This window comes from Spermophilus citellus (genome assembly GCF_964194105.1).
Source record: "Spermophilus citellus genome assembly, chromosome: 2".
Lineage (NCBI taxonomy): Eukaryota > Metazoa > Chordata > Mammalia > Rodentia > Sciuridae > Spermophilus > Spermophilus citellus.
Window position 1 is genome coordinate 235759840 of NC_138183.1, and position 14564 is coordinate 235774403.

Consider the following 14564-nt stretch of genomic DNA (forward strand, 5'->3'; position numbering starts at 1 on the left):
CCCGGGGCAGGGGGGGAGGATGGATTCTCTGAAGTCCCGCAGCAGGCGAGTGCGTGTCAAGGCTGTTGTCACCCCCTTACACCCACACAGGCAGACAGCCCGTCTCCCTGACGCCTGGCCTCTCTGAACACTCTAAAGTAACTGGGGCAGAAAGGATGTGTCTTGCTGGGTGCCATGGCTGTAATCCCAGCGGCTCAGGAGGCTGAGGCAGGAGGACCACAAGTTCAAAGCCAGCCTCATCAAGGACAAGGCGTTAAGCAACTCAATGAGTCCCTGTCTCTAAATAAAATACACAATAGGGCTGGGGATGGGGCTCAGTGGTCAAGTGCCCCTGAGTTCAATTCTTGAAATCAAAAATGACCTGTCGTCCTCACCCCTGCCTGACAAGGTAGAGAGCAGCCCCTCATTTACCAGGAGGCAGAGTGGTTTTCAAACTTGTCTAAGTTACTAGCAGGGAAACCCTGGGGTTGTTGCTACCACTCAGGGTTCCTCCTGCCCCTCAGGCGGGGGTTGACGTCAAGCAGACTAGGGAGGGGCCAGCTCTACCCCCTGGTGCCTGCTCACCTGCGGGCAAGTTCTCAGCCTCCCAAAGCTTTGGTTACCATGAGGATTAAATGAGATGGTACTGATAGCGAGCTTCAGATTCCCCTTATCAGTTCAGATCCCATGGAATGGGGATGCTTACGGATGGTCCCAGATCTTAGAGCAGGGGACGGCAGGCCAGCGATTCCAACTAGAAAACAGATATTTCTTGTCAATAAAAAAAAAAAAAAAAAAACTCCATCTTCATCTGAACCAAATGGCCACCAAAAATCCCCACCCCCAAACTTTCTAATTATGGGAGAAAGTTTTTGTGGAAAAACTTGCAGGGTAAAAAACAGACACACGGAAGTAACTAATCACCCAGAGATAACCACTGCCCACGGCTTGGTGTTTTGGCTTTTTAAAAAACAGTCAAGTACGCACACACCAGATTGGGATCACACCCCGTGTGAGCCTCTTCCTGTACCACTGCGGCTCAGGGGAGCTTCCCGGGCGACTCAAAACTCTTCTAAACCAGTTTCCCAGCTTCATAGCATCAAAGCACAGGAACCTACGGTGGCCTGCCTGAGTGTCCCCAGCTGTCACACGGGTAGGCCACTTGAATTTTTCATTAGCACCCACATTGCTATAGAGACCGCCTTGTCTTCACATATTTTGTGCTTAAATCTCCTGAGCTCACGCAGGGGATCTCAGAAGTGACTTCCCAGCTGGGTGGTCCTTAAACTCCAAGTGTCAGGACCAGATTCTTGGGGGAGAGCCCTTCTCCCACACACATAGAGACACCCCGATGGCAGGAGGCACCGGCTGCCCCTGTGCTCGCTGGCAAACCCACTGGCCGGGCCGGGCTCTCTGGGTGTGCGTGTTAGTGAAAGAGACAGACAGCAGGACAGTGATAGACGGGGGTCTTTTCTCTGCAGTATGGTCTGACTCTAACTCTCTTCTCTCTGGCCCCTGTGACATCATTAACTAATCATGGGATCTCTTTACTATTTAATGGCCTGTCCCTACAGTGACTCCTTTCCAAGTAGCCTCCTGGAGACCAGGGACTGGTCTGGAGGCGAGGCTGTGGGGGGAAGTGTCTCCGGAGTAGGAGGCGGGCCGCGGTGGGGCCCTGGTTCTCGAAATGACATGTGCGAGAGGCGTTTGGAGGCCCCTGAAGGCTTCACCCCCAGAGTGGCTGGCTCTCTTGGCATGGGGCGGCTCCCGAGAACGTTCACTTCTTCCCTTTCTCCTTCCTTCTCTTTCTCGCTTTCTTTCCCCCCATATTAGAGATTGAATCCAGGGGCACTCTAGACTGAGCGACACCTTTTGATTTTATTTTGAGACAGAGTCTTGCAAAGTTGTAGAGGCTGGCCTTCCGTCTGCAGTCCTCCTGCCTCAGCCTCCTGGGTTGCTGGGATCCCAGGCGTGTGCCACTGAACCTCCCTGAAAATGTATATTTCTCACACTTGATCCCAGGAGATGCTGCAGCACTACGAGTTGAGAGCCAGTGGGGTAGTGGATTGGGGCAGGGGTGGGGCTTGTGTTGAATTTCAGCCCCTGGTGCTGCTGACCATTGGAACCTTGCCCTGCTCCATAAAGACTCCTCCTGTGAGGCGGAACTCACCAGCCCTCCCTCGCCCACCCCCTCCCACTCCTTCTCCCCAGGGCTTTGTGTGCACGGAAACTTCAGGTGCAGCAGGAAGAGATGATTATCACCACCCCCACTTTACAGAAAGGAAAAACTGAGGTGTGAGTGGTACCTGCTGCATCTGGGGGTGCCCTCAGCCGGAAGGAGCACTCGCGCCAGGACCTGGGTCCTGTGGTTCCCCAGACCCCGACTCCCCTGCAGTCCTACCTTCCCTGACCTCTGTAGCTGCCCAGGAGGCCCCGGGAGGCCCCAGGAGACAGGTCCCCGGACACCGCTGGAGCCAGGGTCTTGCTGTGCTCCACCCCCCCTCCACCCCCCCACCCCACCCCCGGCTGGCCACTCCGTGCCCCTCCCGAGGTCCCGCGTCCTCCCTGGTTATTGTTGAAGGCAGGTTTTCTGGGAAGCCGGAAACTCTTCTGCCAAACCTGGGCTGCGCCTGGCAGGAGCATCAGAGGGAGGCGAACCCGCACCTGTTGGGTGTCGATGTGTGCAGGCAGCCATGACGTCCAAGTGGCTGTCCCCAGCGTCCCCGGGTGGGGCTCACAACCCCGTTTTACAGATGAGGAAACTGAGGGTCCAGGAGCTGTGGCCTGTCCAGGGTCACAGTTGAAAGGGACACAGTAGGGCTTTCGATCCCCCACTCCCGGGCCGTGCCTGGTTGTGGGGATCCCAGACCAGAGGGAACCCGGAGATGGAGAAGCAGCCCCTGCCCACCCTCCATCCACGCAGAGAGGGTCAGCCAGGGGCAGAGCCTGCTTGGGGTCCAGGGCCGTGCGGTGGGGGGCCTGGCCCTGTCTGGGAGGCCTGCTCAGCCCTGCTCGGTTGCTGCCCGACTCTGGGTCCTGGGCAGCCCCCCTCATGGGGCATCTGGTCGTCGCTTTTCATAATGACCCCTTTTGTCCACCCCTCCAGCCGTCCAGCACCCCGGGAGACAGGCGGGCAGGCTGTTGTCACCCATCCTGTTCCCCCAGCAGGTGACGGTGAGTGAGTCGCCCAGGGTCCGGCCGCGGCGGAGGGCGGAGACCAGGGATTGGCCCCTGCTGTCCAGGCTGCCCGTCCTGAGTTGGGCGGTGACCCCAGCTGCTTCCGACATAAGGAGACAGGCCTCGGGCCACTGTGTTCCCAGCCTGAGGGGCCCCAGCTCTGAGCCGGCTGGTGGGTCCCGGGAGCTCGATCAGCCAGGAGCCCATGGCCAGGGAGGACGGGGGTCCAGGCTGTCCGTCCCCAGCTCTCCCTCAGGCCCTGCCCTCTCCTGGGGACTGGGTCCTTCTTCCCAAAGGGGCTGTGTGTGTGTGGAATCTTCCAGACTCACTGCAGAGCCTGGGCCCTGTGGCTCTGCCTGAGGCCACTCCTCGCCAGCTACATCACAGCCTCCTCGTCCCTCCTGGCCTGGCCCAGCCACCTCCCTGCCCCCCCAGGCCTTGATCCCCTGGCCAAGCCCACTCTGCTGACCTGGTCCTCCACTGGGAGAGCCTGCCGACCCGGTTGGTTAACCTGGCAGAGGCGGGGGTGGGCCAGGCGCCTGCGTGGGTAGAGCCAGGGCCCCTGGGTCTGCACCTGGGGATGGGCCAGCGGCAGGACCACCGCTCTCCTGCGGTGACCTTGGGCAAGTCACCTGTTTTCTCCTAAAAACAACAAGGGGCCCCTCCTCACTGAGGACTCATGAGGCTCATGGGAGAAAAGTGCCCGCGGCCTGCCGGGCCCTCCCCGCAGCGGCTCAGGCTGACTGTCCCCGCCAGAGCCCTCTGACAGGCCCGGGCTGGGCCCTGCTCTCAGGCCTGAGCTCCAGCTGCTCCGGGTAGCGGGGTCCTAGACTGTCGGGGGCGAGGGCTGGGCAGCGCCTGGAGAGGTCACTGGTCCCTGGAGAGGTCACTGGTCCCTGGAGAGGTCACGGGTCGGGTGCTGCAGGCCTCCCTGGACCCAGCCTGGCCCGGACTCTCCTCTCCGAGCCCACGTTTCCCGACCTGTGCAGGGGGCCCACCTCTCCGTGACCTCCGACTCCCTCTGATGAGCGGGTGCTGGACCAGCAGGGGCGGGGATGTGGGGGCCCCCGAGGGCTCCCACGCAGAGCCCTTGAGCCAGCACCTGCTGTGCGTTGACATGTCCCCTTTGCCTTCTGTGGTCACAGTCTGTTTTCCCTCTGAGCTCTTTTCTTCCTGTGGGAAGGGAGCCCAGTAGCCCGCCCAGGTGTAAGGCCCTGCCTGAGTGAACCTACCTGCAACACACCTCCCGGGCCTGGTGCCTGGGGTCCACTGGGGGCACAGGCTCCTTCTCTGCCTGGCTGCACACCCCGCTGCCCTACCCCGTGTGGCCCAGAGCCTTCTCACAGTGATAGTCATCAGCACACTTCCCCTTATTGTGCTGGGACCTCTCACTCCTCAGGCTCCCACCTCCTAAGGGACGGAGCGGGGCCACCCCTGGCAGGGAAACAGCCACCTGAACCCCCAGTCGGGACTCTCTGCCCTCATCCACCCGGTCCCTGGCCAGGCTTTGCCTCCCAGAGGCCTCTGTCCCTCCATGGGCAGCAGTGAGAGGGAGCTGGTGTCCAGGGTCAGGGTGGAGGGTCCCTGATTGCCACCCTGCTTAAGGGTCTGCACAGGGACTGTCCCCCTGCACAGGGAGGGAAGGGACGTGAGTGACCGCAAGGGGTGGTCAGCTCCGGGGCCCAGGGATTCCTTGGGCTGTTTGGGACCTGGTGCTGGCTGTGACTTCGCAGTGGCCGGCTGATCCTGGTTCCTTCTCCGGCTTCTGCTTCCTCAGGGAGCAGCCTAGCACCCTCGGGTGACAGAGGCCCAGGCCAGCTTGGGAGTCTTGGTGGGGCTGCGGGGCCTTCTGGGCCTGTCCGCTGGCCCTGGGGTCTGCGGGAGGCCTGGGCGGGCAGGAGGGGCTGGGAGGGGCCGGGCTGATGGCTGGTGACGGAGCCGGGGCTGCAGGGCCCTCAGGAAGCCGCGAGGGGACACAGGGCCCTAGGCTACGAAATGGGGTCGTCAGGTGAGCACTCAGGGCAGCCCCTGGGGTGGGCCCGCGGGCAGAGTGGACGAGGTTGCTGGGCACAGGGCCTGCTCGCTGGGCCGGCTTCCCGCTGCCCCCAAGGTTCCCCGAGGCCAGCAAGGGGGGAGCCCCAGGATCCTGCGCAGGATGACCCCCTCCCCGACTCCCAGGGCCCTCCGCCCCCGTCCCTCGCCTCCCCACCCCAGCTGGGCCCTCATGGTGCCTCCAGGCACCTCCGAGCCCGGGCATCTCAGAGCCTCAGCGGGGCCTGGCCTGTGGCCGCCCTGTGAGTACATCCCGGGGCTAGAGGTCACCCGGGCCGCCTGTGGAGCCCTAGAGGCCAGGAGCCCCCGGGCGGGCGCCCTGAGGGGCAGTGCCCGCTCCCGTTCCCAGGTTTCCTGGCCGAGCTGCCCAGTGTCTGGCTGTGGCCACCGCCCCACGGCCGGCCGGGACACAGCAGCTGGGAAGCCCAGCCCCCACCCAGGCCCGGAGCCCAGAGCGCAGCTGACCGTGGGGGTGGCACCCAGGGCTGGAGAGGACGGCGACTGGGGCTGGGTGCGGGTCACCCCGAGACCTGGGGCTCACAGGCCCCATGTGCCCGGACGCAGCCCTGGGAGGGGTCAGAGGAAGGCTGGGACCCGCAGGGGAAGCAGAGGCCACGCCCCTGTCCTCCGCCTGGCCTGGAGCTGTCCTGGAGCTGCCGGCCACCCAGCAAGGCCACCCCGAGCCCCTGGCCCCAGAGGCTTGCTGCGGCCCAGCTCTGCCCACAGGGTCCAGGAGCCCGCCCCTGTGTGCAGGCCCTGGCCCCACCTGGTGTCCCCACCAGTGCCCCAACCCAGGACAGCCCCTGTGCCCCGGAGGTGACGGGACCTGTGCCCTGGGAGGAGGGACTGTGACGCATTCTACAGTCGCAGGAGCCGGGACTCAGGACAGTGAAGTGATAGGCCGGTGGCCGGCCAGGCATGAAGGCCCTGTCCGTGGGGCCGTCCTCCCAGCCGCCAGGCGGGGCCCTGGGGTCTGTCCTGGGACCTGGATGAAGTGGCCTGGCCCCACCCGCCTTTCCTTTTAAGTTCCCTCTGGGAGGGACTGACAGGACCCTGCTGTCCCCGGGGCGGGGACCCCTGTTTAGAGCCCTGCCTGTCCTCCTCACCCCGCCCAGGGCCACAGCCCTGGCCCAGAGGGGACCCCTGGCCAGCCCACGTAGCCGGGCTGGGGGTGGGCATGGAGCAGCTCACAGTGCCCCGTGGTGGCCCCGTCTCTGAGTCTGAGTCTGAGGCTGCGTCACCCCCGGGGCCGGGGACTTTGGCTCCTGTCTTCCATCGCCCCTTCTGCAGGTGGCCCGCCTGGCCCTTGAGCTCAGGGACTCTGGCCCGGCTGCTGTGGGATTCCCGGCAACACCAGCTGTGGGACGGGCGCGAGTTTCTTTGCCACCTGGGCCTCAGTTTCTTCAGCTGTAAGATGGGATCGAAAGCATCTGGGCGCAGTGGCTCACGCCTGTCATCCCCGCGGCTCTGGAGGCTGAGGCAGGAGGATCTCGAGTTCCAAGCCAGCCTCAGCCATGGTGAGGCCCTGAGCAGCTCAGTGAAGCCCTGCCTCTAAATAAAGCACAGAACAGGGCTGGACGGGGCTCAGGGGTCGAGGGCCCCTGGGTCCATCCTCGTCCCTCCAACCTAACAAAAGCAGCGCTCCTCTCGTGGGAGCAGGAGCTGGCGTTCGAGTCCCCGTGTGCCCACCTGGCCCAGCTGGGGACAGTACCAGAAGCTGAGGGCAGACACCGGCCCCACCCTCAGCGACTAGAAGCCCACGGCTCGGGGTCTGGGCGTTGCCCGTGACACCTAGCTTCACTCGTCACCCCAGTCACAGCGTGGGTATGACTGGGCTCAGAGAGCAAGGGGCCTGCGTGCGGAGCTGGGCCACTGTCCCCTGTGTGACCGGGCGAGTGCCACCACCTCCGGAGTCTGTGGTCGGCCTCGGGCTGGGGGTTTAAATGAGATAAGTTAGAAAAGCAGATGCAGGCTGGGGGGCGTTCTGTTCCTCGGGCTTCCCTCTGCCGGACCGCAATCCAAGTGCTTGGTGACGGTGACCTCCTGGGGCAGTCTGTGGGAACTCTGTCTGTCCCATGTCTTTATGCACGCCCCTCTGCCATGCCAGGAGGGGACTCCTTGCCATCAGGGCTAAAACGACCCGTCCCCTGTGCTGCCGTCGCCTCTGTGAGCCCACGGGCTGTGGTCAGGTGACCTCAGCTGTCTTTCTGCAAACGCCCCCATTGACCATTTTACAGGAAGATACTGAGGTTCCGAGGGGGCGGTGACTTGCCAAATGTCACACACAGCTCTGAGAAATGAGACCGGAATTTAGGTCTCTTTCAATTCAAAGACCTGGTATCTGTTCCCTATTCTGTCCCCACTTGGGGGGCTGGAGAGGGGTCCTCCAGAGAGGGCTGGCTGCTGAGAGCCCCCTGGTGATCTGGGGACTATTTATTATTAAGAGCCTTGGAATTTGGGGTTCCTGGACAGCTTCTCATACAGTCCCCACATGTCCCTCCATTTCCCATCCTGTATCCTCAAGTGAGTCGGCTGTGTTGAGGTGGCTGATTCCTCAGCCTTAGGGACAGAGCCCTGGTCAGCCACTTCAGGCCAAGTGGACCCCATCTCTCCATCTCAGGGTGCTGAGCAATTCCTGAACAGTGCCGCCATGTGAGACAGGCCACCAGTCCTCTCCCCGACCCCCAATATCTGCACTAAAGACACACATTCCCAGAGAGTCAGGAATTCACTGTCTCCTGTGGACCCCAGTGTCTGGACCAGGTGATGCCAGAGCCTCCCTAGCCTGTGGGTCTGAGCTCACAGCCCTGGGAACCCAGCCTCTGGAGGGAGCAGGGGCTGCCGGGGCCCCAGCAGCCTGCTGAAAAGCCGAAACCAGCCCAGAGGGACCGTGGGAGGCCAGAGGCCAGAGGCTACGGCTCAGCCTCTGCTTGCGTCTTTGGCTGCACAGAGGCCAGGGGTGGGGGGGCAGGTGGGGAGCACGAGGTGTCACTCGGCACCTTTCCACCATGTCCTCTTTCTTCATCCAGAGGCTCTCCAGGCCTGAGAAGGGCCACATCTGTTGGCCTCATGAGCCACACTGAGGGAACGTCCTGGCCAGGATACGTGAAGCTGACAGGGAGCTGAGGGTCAGGCTGGGAGGGGACAGGCCACGGACGGAGGTGTGGAGGGGTGGGGCACCGGCTCTACCACCCACTGCACCCACCTGAGCGCAGGTGAGGAAGGAGCGCTGGTCTCCGTCACACCTGAGCTTGAGTCGTGGCTCAGTCACTGGGTGACCCTGGGCAAGACACTGGGCCTCGGAGCCTCCGTCTCTCTGTTAAGTGGGCATCACAGTCTCTCAGTGGGGAAGGGGGGTTCCAGGGGTCAAAGGAGATAGTGGGTCCACACAGGGGGCAGACAAAGCCTGTCACTCCTGGCTGCAGCTTGGCAGGGTGGCTGCTGGCCTCCTTCCTCCAAGTGCCCGGAGTTGAGCCCCGTCGCCTCGTGACACTTTGAGCTCTGAAATCCTCTGAGGGGACACGTTCCCCAGCCTGTGAGGTGGGGCAGGAGGGCTGTGCTCCCCAGAGTTTGAGTGGCCAGCAGTGCCCCCAGAGCTCTGTCCACACATCTCAATCATCCAGCAGCCCTAGGAATCAGGGTTCCACTAGCATCTCAGTGCTTGAGGTGAGGACATTGGAGCTCAGAGAGGTGTAGTAACTTCCCAACATCACACAGCAAATGAGTGAGTTATGTTGAAATGGCCATTTCCTCAACCTTCAGGGACAGTAAGTAGGAAGCAGAGCCCGGGTTCAGAGTGGATCTCAAGGAAAGCTGAGATTCCATCCTGCTGTGTGGCCGCGGGCTCCGTAGTCCAGGGAAACCACTTTTTGTTTTGTTTGTTTTGTGTTTGTTTTCAACAACAACAAGATAAGACTGGAAGCTGGAGAATGAGGTAGTGGGAGGTGGAGGTCAGTCCCTGGAGTCACCCATCAAACATGAAGGCAAACACGGCAGCCGCCTGGGACCAGCTGCTCTCCCTGGGGATCAGGACAAGGTCCAGAGCTCTGGGGCGGCGGCGGCCGGCTGCCTCTCTCCCCGACTCCCCGCCCCACAGGCTGGACCTCCGAGCCTCAGATGGCCCGTGGGTCCACCCAGAGAGGGGCAGAGCCCTTCCTCTGGCCCCCTGGCCCAGGAGCAGCAGGGGCCGTCCCCGGCAGAGGCCTCCAGGCCAGGACCGGCCTCCAGAGGGCTCCCGACTGTTGGCAGGAACCAATTTCCAGTCACCTTCGGTCACGTTTATTAGACACCTGCTGAATGCCCGGCCCTTCAGCTGTGACTTTGGCCTCTCCCAGCCCCTTCCGTTCCCAGGGGGACAGCCGAAGCACTGAGATGCAGTGACCATCCAGGGCCACCGCGAGCAAGGCGGGAGGGGCTGGAGAAGAGGGTCAGCGCCCTGCCTTGGCCGAGGGTTACTCCAGTCACCTGTGGGGTCCTGCGGGGTCCACATCCCACCCACGGATGAGGAGGGGGCTCCATGGTCTTTCCCAAGGCCCTGGGGCAGGTACCGGAGAGCCGCAGTGGGAACCAGGCTGGGGGCAGCTGCTCTGTGCCCGCTGTGTCTCCAGCACGCTCTGGGGGGCAGGGCAGGGCAGGGCCGGGCGGGAGGGGAGGGGAGCCCTGGGCTGGACACCGCACATCCTCTGCTTGAGGCTCTGTCCGGGCTGGTGGGTCACCTGCGGCCTCTTGCCATCTCTGGGCCCCTGGACAACTCACTGTCCTGAAGGGCTTGCTGCCCCGTGATGCTGCCCCGTGGTGAATGACCGGGAGAGGCCTTCAGAGGCCAGATGGGGCGGAGAGCCCATGGGACACTCTATCCTAGCAGCTGTCCCTGGCCAGGCACAGCCACACCGGGACACCTAGGTCAGCCTGTGCCCACGTGGGTGCAGAGGGGCCAGGCCTTCTGGGGACAGAGCTACAGCGGTCCATCTCAGCACGTGCAAACACCCTGGGGAGACCTCACCCTGATGCCCGGGCTCACCCCAGAGCCATCACCAGGCTCTCTGGCCATGGGGACAGGGGCCGGTGACTTCAGAGCTCCAAGGTCACTCCACCATGTCCAGGAGCACTCCTGGGCAGGGCACGTGGCTAGAGGGGACAGCGTGGGGACATGAGCCTGCCCACTGCGTGGTGGGGTCTGTAGGCCCCACCCGCTGTTCTGACCTAAAGAGACTCAGGTCCTGCCTCAAGGGAGACAGCCCTTGCCCGCCACTGTCCCCTGCCCGCCACTGTCCCCTGCCCGCGATGCCATCTCTTCTCTCTTTGAATCTATCTTTACTTGTTGTAACTGGTTGAACACGACAGCAGGGTGCATTTTGACACAGACACGAGTCGAGCACGACCTCTCGGGTTGTGATGACGGACAGCCACACGGGTCGCGTGTGCACCGAGGGTGGTGATGTCCCATTCGTTCTACCATCATCCCCCCCCCCGCTCACCCCCGGCCTTCGCTCCCCTCTGTCTAGTCCAGACTCCCCGACTCTCCACCCCCACCTGATGTGGGATCCTATCCGCACATCAGAGGAAACACTGGCCTTTGGTTTGGAGGATTGGCTCATTTCGCTTCATGACGGCGTCCCGCCCCATCCATCAGCAGATGCCATGGTTTCCTTCTTTGAGGCTGAGTGATACTCCATGTGAACCGGTTTCCTTGTCCATTCACCTGTTGAAGGCGCCTGGGACGGTTCCATGGTCTAGCTGTTGTGAATTGAGCTGCTGTGAACACTGATGTGGCCGCGTCCCTGTCCTGACTTTAAGTCTTTGGGTACAAACAGCGATGCGTTTCTTCCGTCCCGAGTCTTCCTCTCGGGTGGAAGTTGACGTGCCCCTCAGAAGCCCTCCTGGCCTCCCCAGGCCTCCTTCCCTGCTGTGCTCCTGCACCCACGTCCTGAGCACTTCCGTGCGCCAGGCAGGCTCGGGGACAGGGACACAGGGCAGCCCTCTTCTCAGGGAAGCTGCCGTCTGGCTGGGGATGTCCACACCAGTGAGCAAATCCGGCAGCTGCCGTGAGGGCTGCGTGACAGACCCCGAGTCACGTACAGAGCCTGGTTCCCCGCAGTGGCTCTCAGGCAGGGTAGGGGCATCATCCGATTCTACTGGTGGCTGGGGTGATGCCCTCTGTACAGCTCAGGTGTTCAGGGGAGGATTGGGGAGGAGGACCGCAGCCTGCTGAGCTGAAGAAGGCTGAGGTCTACAGGAGGATTTCTGGAAAGAGTGTTGCTGGCAGTGAAACTGCAAGTGCAAAGGTCCTGAGGTAGATAAAGCCAGATGTACTGGGATGTAGGAAAGAGACCAAATGAGCATGTGCAAGGAGAGCAGGTGACATAAATAAGGGGGACAGAGGAGGGGCATGGGAAACCACATAGGGCCTTGCCTGACACTTAAGAGCTGATAAGTTTTTATAACTGGTAAGTTGTCAGCTGCATCCTGTTGGATGGCTGCAGGCAGGGGAGGGACAGGGTGCATTTCTTTTTAGGATTTGGTGGGGGCAAGGGTGGACCCTGCAACCTGCTGGCTGAACAGGCAGGAGGATGCTGGGGACTGAGAGATGGGGCAGGATGGGGGCGCGGAAGGAGCCCTGAGCTGCCACTTAGGTGTTGGTCTGCGCTCGGTGGGGGGAGGGGCCTCTGAAGCCTCCACGTGGGCGGGTGTGCGGCCCCAGGGACCTCCTTGGCTGTGGAGCCCGCATTTCCTAAGGTGTGTCCCGCACCCTGTGAGGAGCTGTTAAGTGAAAGGGTTTCCCTGTGGTTTGGGAGAGGCTCCATCCGGGTGCGGGGTGCCGGGTGCTGGGCATCTCAGGACGTCACTGGTCTAATGGACGCGGCTCTCAGGGAGGGTGCCTGCCGCTCGGGGCCAGGTGACAGCGCCATCTTTGTTCTTCCCAGCACAGCCGTCGTCCGAGACTCGTCTTCTGAAAAACACTGCCCTGGTCCAAACCCGTCACTGGAAAGGTGAGCAGAGGACGGAGGGCTGTCACCTATGCACGGTCACATGCTGGTGTCCTTTGGGAGCAGGGAAGGACCCACACCCATCTCTGGGCCTAGGGTTGCTGGGGTCCCCACGGCCCTGGTTCTCCCCAGGGCTGCTCAGTGATCTCCAGGTCCTCCCTCTGCCCAGCTGAGGGACAAGCCAGGCCTTTACAGTGCAGACTCACAGGTGGGGGCAGAGCAGAGGGGTCTCCCAAGGTCCAGCCTTCCCAGCCCTCCCTGCACCAGGGGCTCCAGGGCAGGTGGGAGGGCTCGGCAGCAGGCCCTGCTTCAGCTCTGGGTACGCACCCCACATGCCGCCTGCCACACCCCGTGGGCGGGGACAGAAGAGACCTGCAAACTGTCTCAGCCGACTCAGGGACCGTGGGTCTCAGACCCCCTCCAGGTAGCTAAGCATTTAAAATCCTGGTGTTCTTTTCCTTACCCCTCCTGCCCCCAGCCACCTACCCATCAGTCTGTCCTTCTGTCCATCTTTCTGTCTATTCACCAATCCATCCATCCATTTGTTCCACCATTCACCCATCTATCATCTGTCTATCCTGCTATATTCACCCACCCATCTAACCATCCATTCACCCATTTATCCATCCATCCATCCTGTCCATCTTTCTGTCTATTCACCCATCTATTCACCAGTCTCTCTATCCAACTATCCTTCCACTCACCCACCATCTCACCTCCATTCTACTATTTACCCATCTATCCACCCATCTGCCCATCCATCCTACCATTTCCCATCCACCCTTCTATCCATCCACCCATCCATCCACCCATTCACCCATCCATCCATCCACCCGTCCATCCATCCATCCATCCATCCATCCATCCACCCATCCATCCACCCATCCATCCACCCACCCATCCATCCACCCATCCGTCCATCCATCCACCCATCCATCCATCCACCCGTCCATCCGTCCATCCATCCACCCATCCATCTACCCATCCACCCATCCATCCACCCTTCCATCCATCCATCCATCCATCCATCCATCCATCCACCCATCCATCCATCCACCCATCCATCCATCTGTCCATCCACCCATCCATCCACCCATCCATCCACCCACCCGTCCATCTGTCCATCCATCCATCCATCCATCCACCCATCCACCCACCCATCCATCCACCCATCCATCCACCCTTCCATCCATCCATCCATCCATCCATCCACCCATCCATCCACCCATCCATCCATACATCCATCCACCCATCCATCCACCCTTCCATTCATCCATCCATCCACCCGTCCATCCATCCACCCATCCATCCATCCATCTACCCATCCATCCATCCATCCACCCATCCATCCATTTATCCACCCATCCATTCACCCATCCATCCATCCACCCATCCACCCATCCACCCATCCACCCATCCATCCACCCATCCATCCATCCACCCATCCATCCACCCATCCATCCATCCATCCACCCATCCATCCACCCATCCATCCATCCACCCATCCATCCATCCATCCACCCATCCATCCACCCATCCACCCACCCATCCATCCACCCATCCATCCATCCATCCACCCATCCATCCTTTTGTTAGGCAATACAGTTGGGCACCTACTTTGATCTCATGAAGGGCACCTCATCTCCCCCTCAAGGCTTCACCGTCCACGGGGGAGATGAACAGAGCAGGAAGTGACTGTGCAACCGAAGAACTGTTGACCGCCCGTCACGCTGGGCCTTACCCAATTATCTAATTTAGTGTCTGGAAAATTTTGCAAAATATATTTTCTCTTCCTCCTTTTGCAGATGAGTAAAGTGAGGCTCTGTGAGATTAAGTCACTTGTCTAAGGTTACACAACTAGGAGGTGACAGGATCCGTGTATCCAGCCCGGGCCGTGGGATGCTGGGGCTTACTCTAGGAGTGCTCCAGTAATGGCCCCTTGAGAAGGAAGCCCTTAGCCAGCGTGTGTCGGGGGCCAGGGGATGCGGTGTGGTGGAGACCAGCCCGGCCAGAGTAGGAGCCTCTGTAGGAGTTAGTAAGATATTAGCAAAATGATTTCACTGTACAGTGGCTTGGCATAAAATGATACCTTTGGTCGATTTAAATTGTAGTTGCCCCACTGACCTTCTGTGGAGCTGACCGGCGCTCCATGATGTTCCAGAACCTTCCCTAAGATGCGCTTGCATTCCCTTGGGTGTCAGGGTATTTAGCGCACCTCGCAGGAGGCCCGGAGTGCAGATGAGTGCACAGCCCCGGGAGCTTCTGTTTGCTTGATTTCATCTGCAAACGCGATGCTCAGCGCTCGTTTCTGTAAGTACCCAGGCAGCTGAGCCTGCTCTGCTCACGGGCTCCTCACTGCCCCTACAGCAG

General features: G+C 61.2%; 1 protein-coding gene across 4 annotated transcripts in view; it reads left to right on the plus strand.

The window, feature by feature from the left end:
* The window catches only part of CD82 (CD82 molecule), a 41250-nt gene that overhangs the window by 6848 nt on the left and 19838 nt on the right, over window positions 1–14564 (plus strand). For 2 of the 4 annotated variants that reach the window (XM_081274285.1, XM_081274281.1), the window contains exon 2: window positions 12132–12197. The exons of 1 other annotated variant lie outside the window; for it this stretch is intronic. The gene's annotated coding sequence lies outside the window, so the exon portion shown is untranslated. The remainder of the gene's footprint in view (window positions 1–12131; window positions 12198–14564) is intronic. One more of the 4 variants, XM_081274282.1, reaches the window with a different exon arrangement.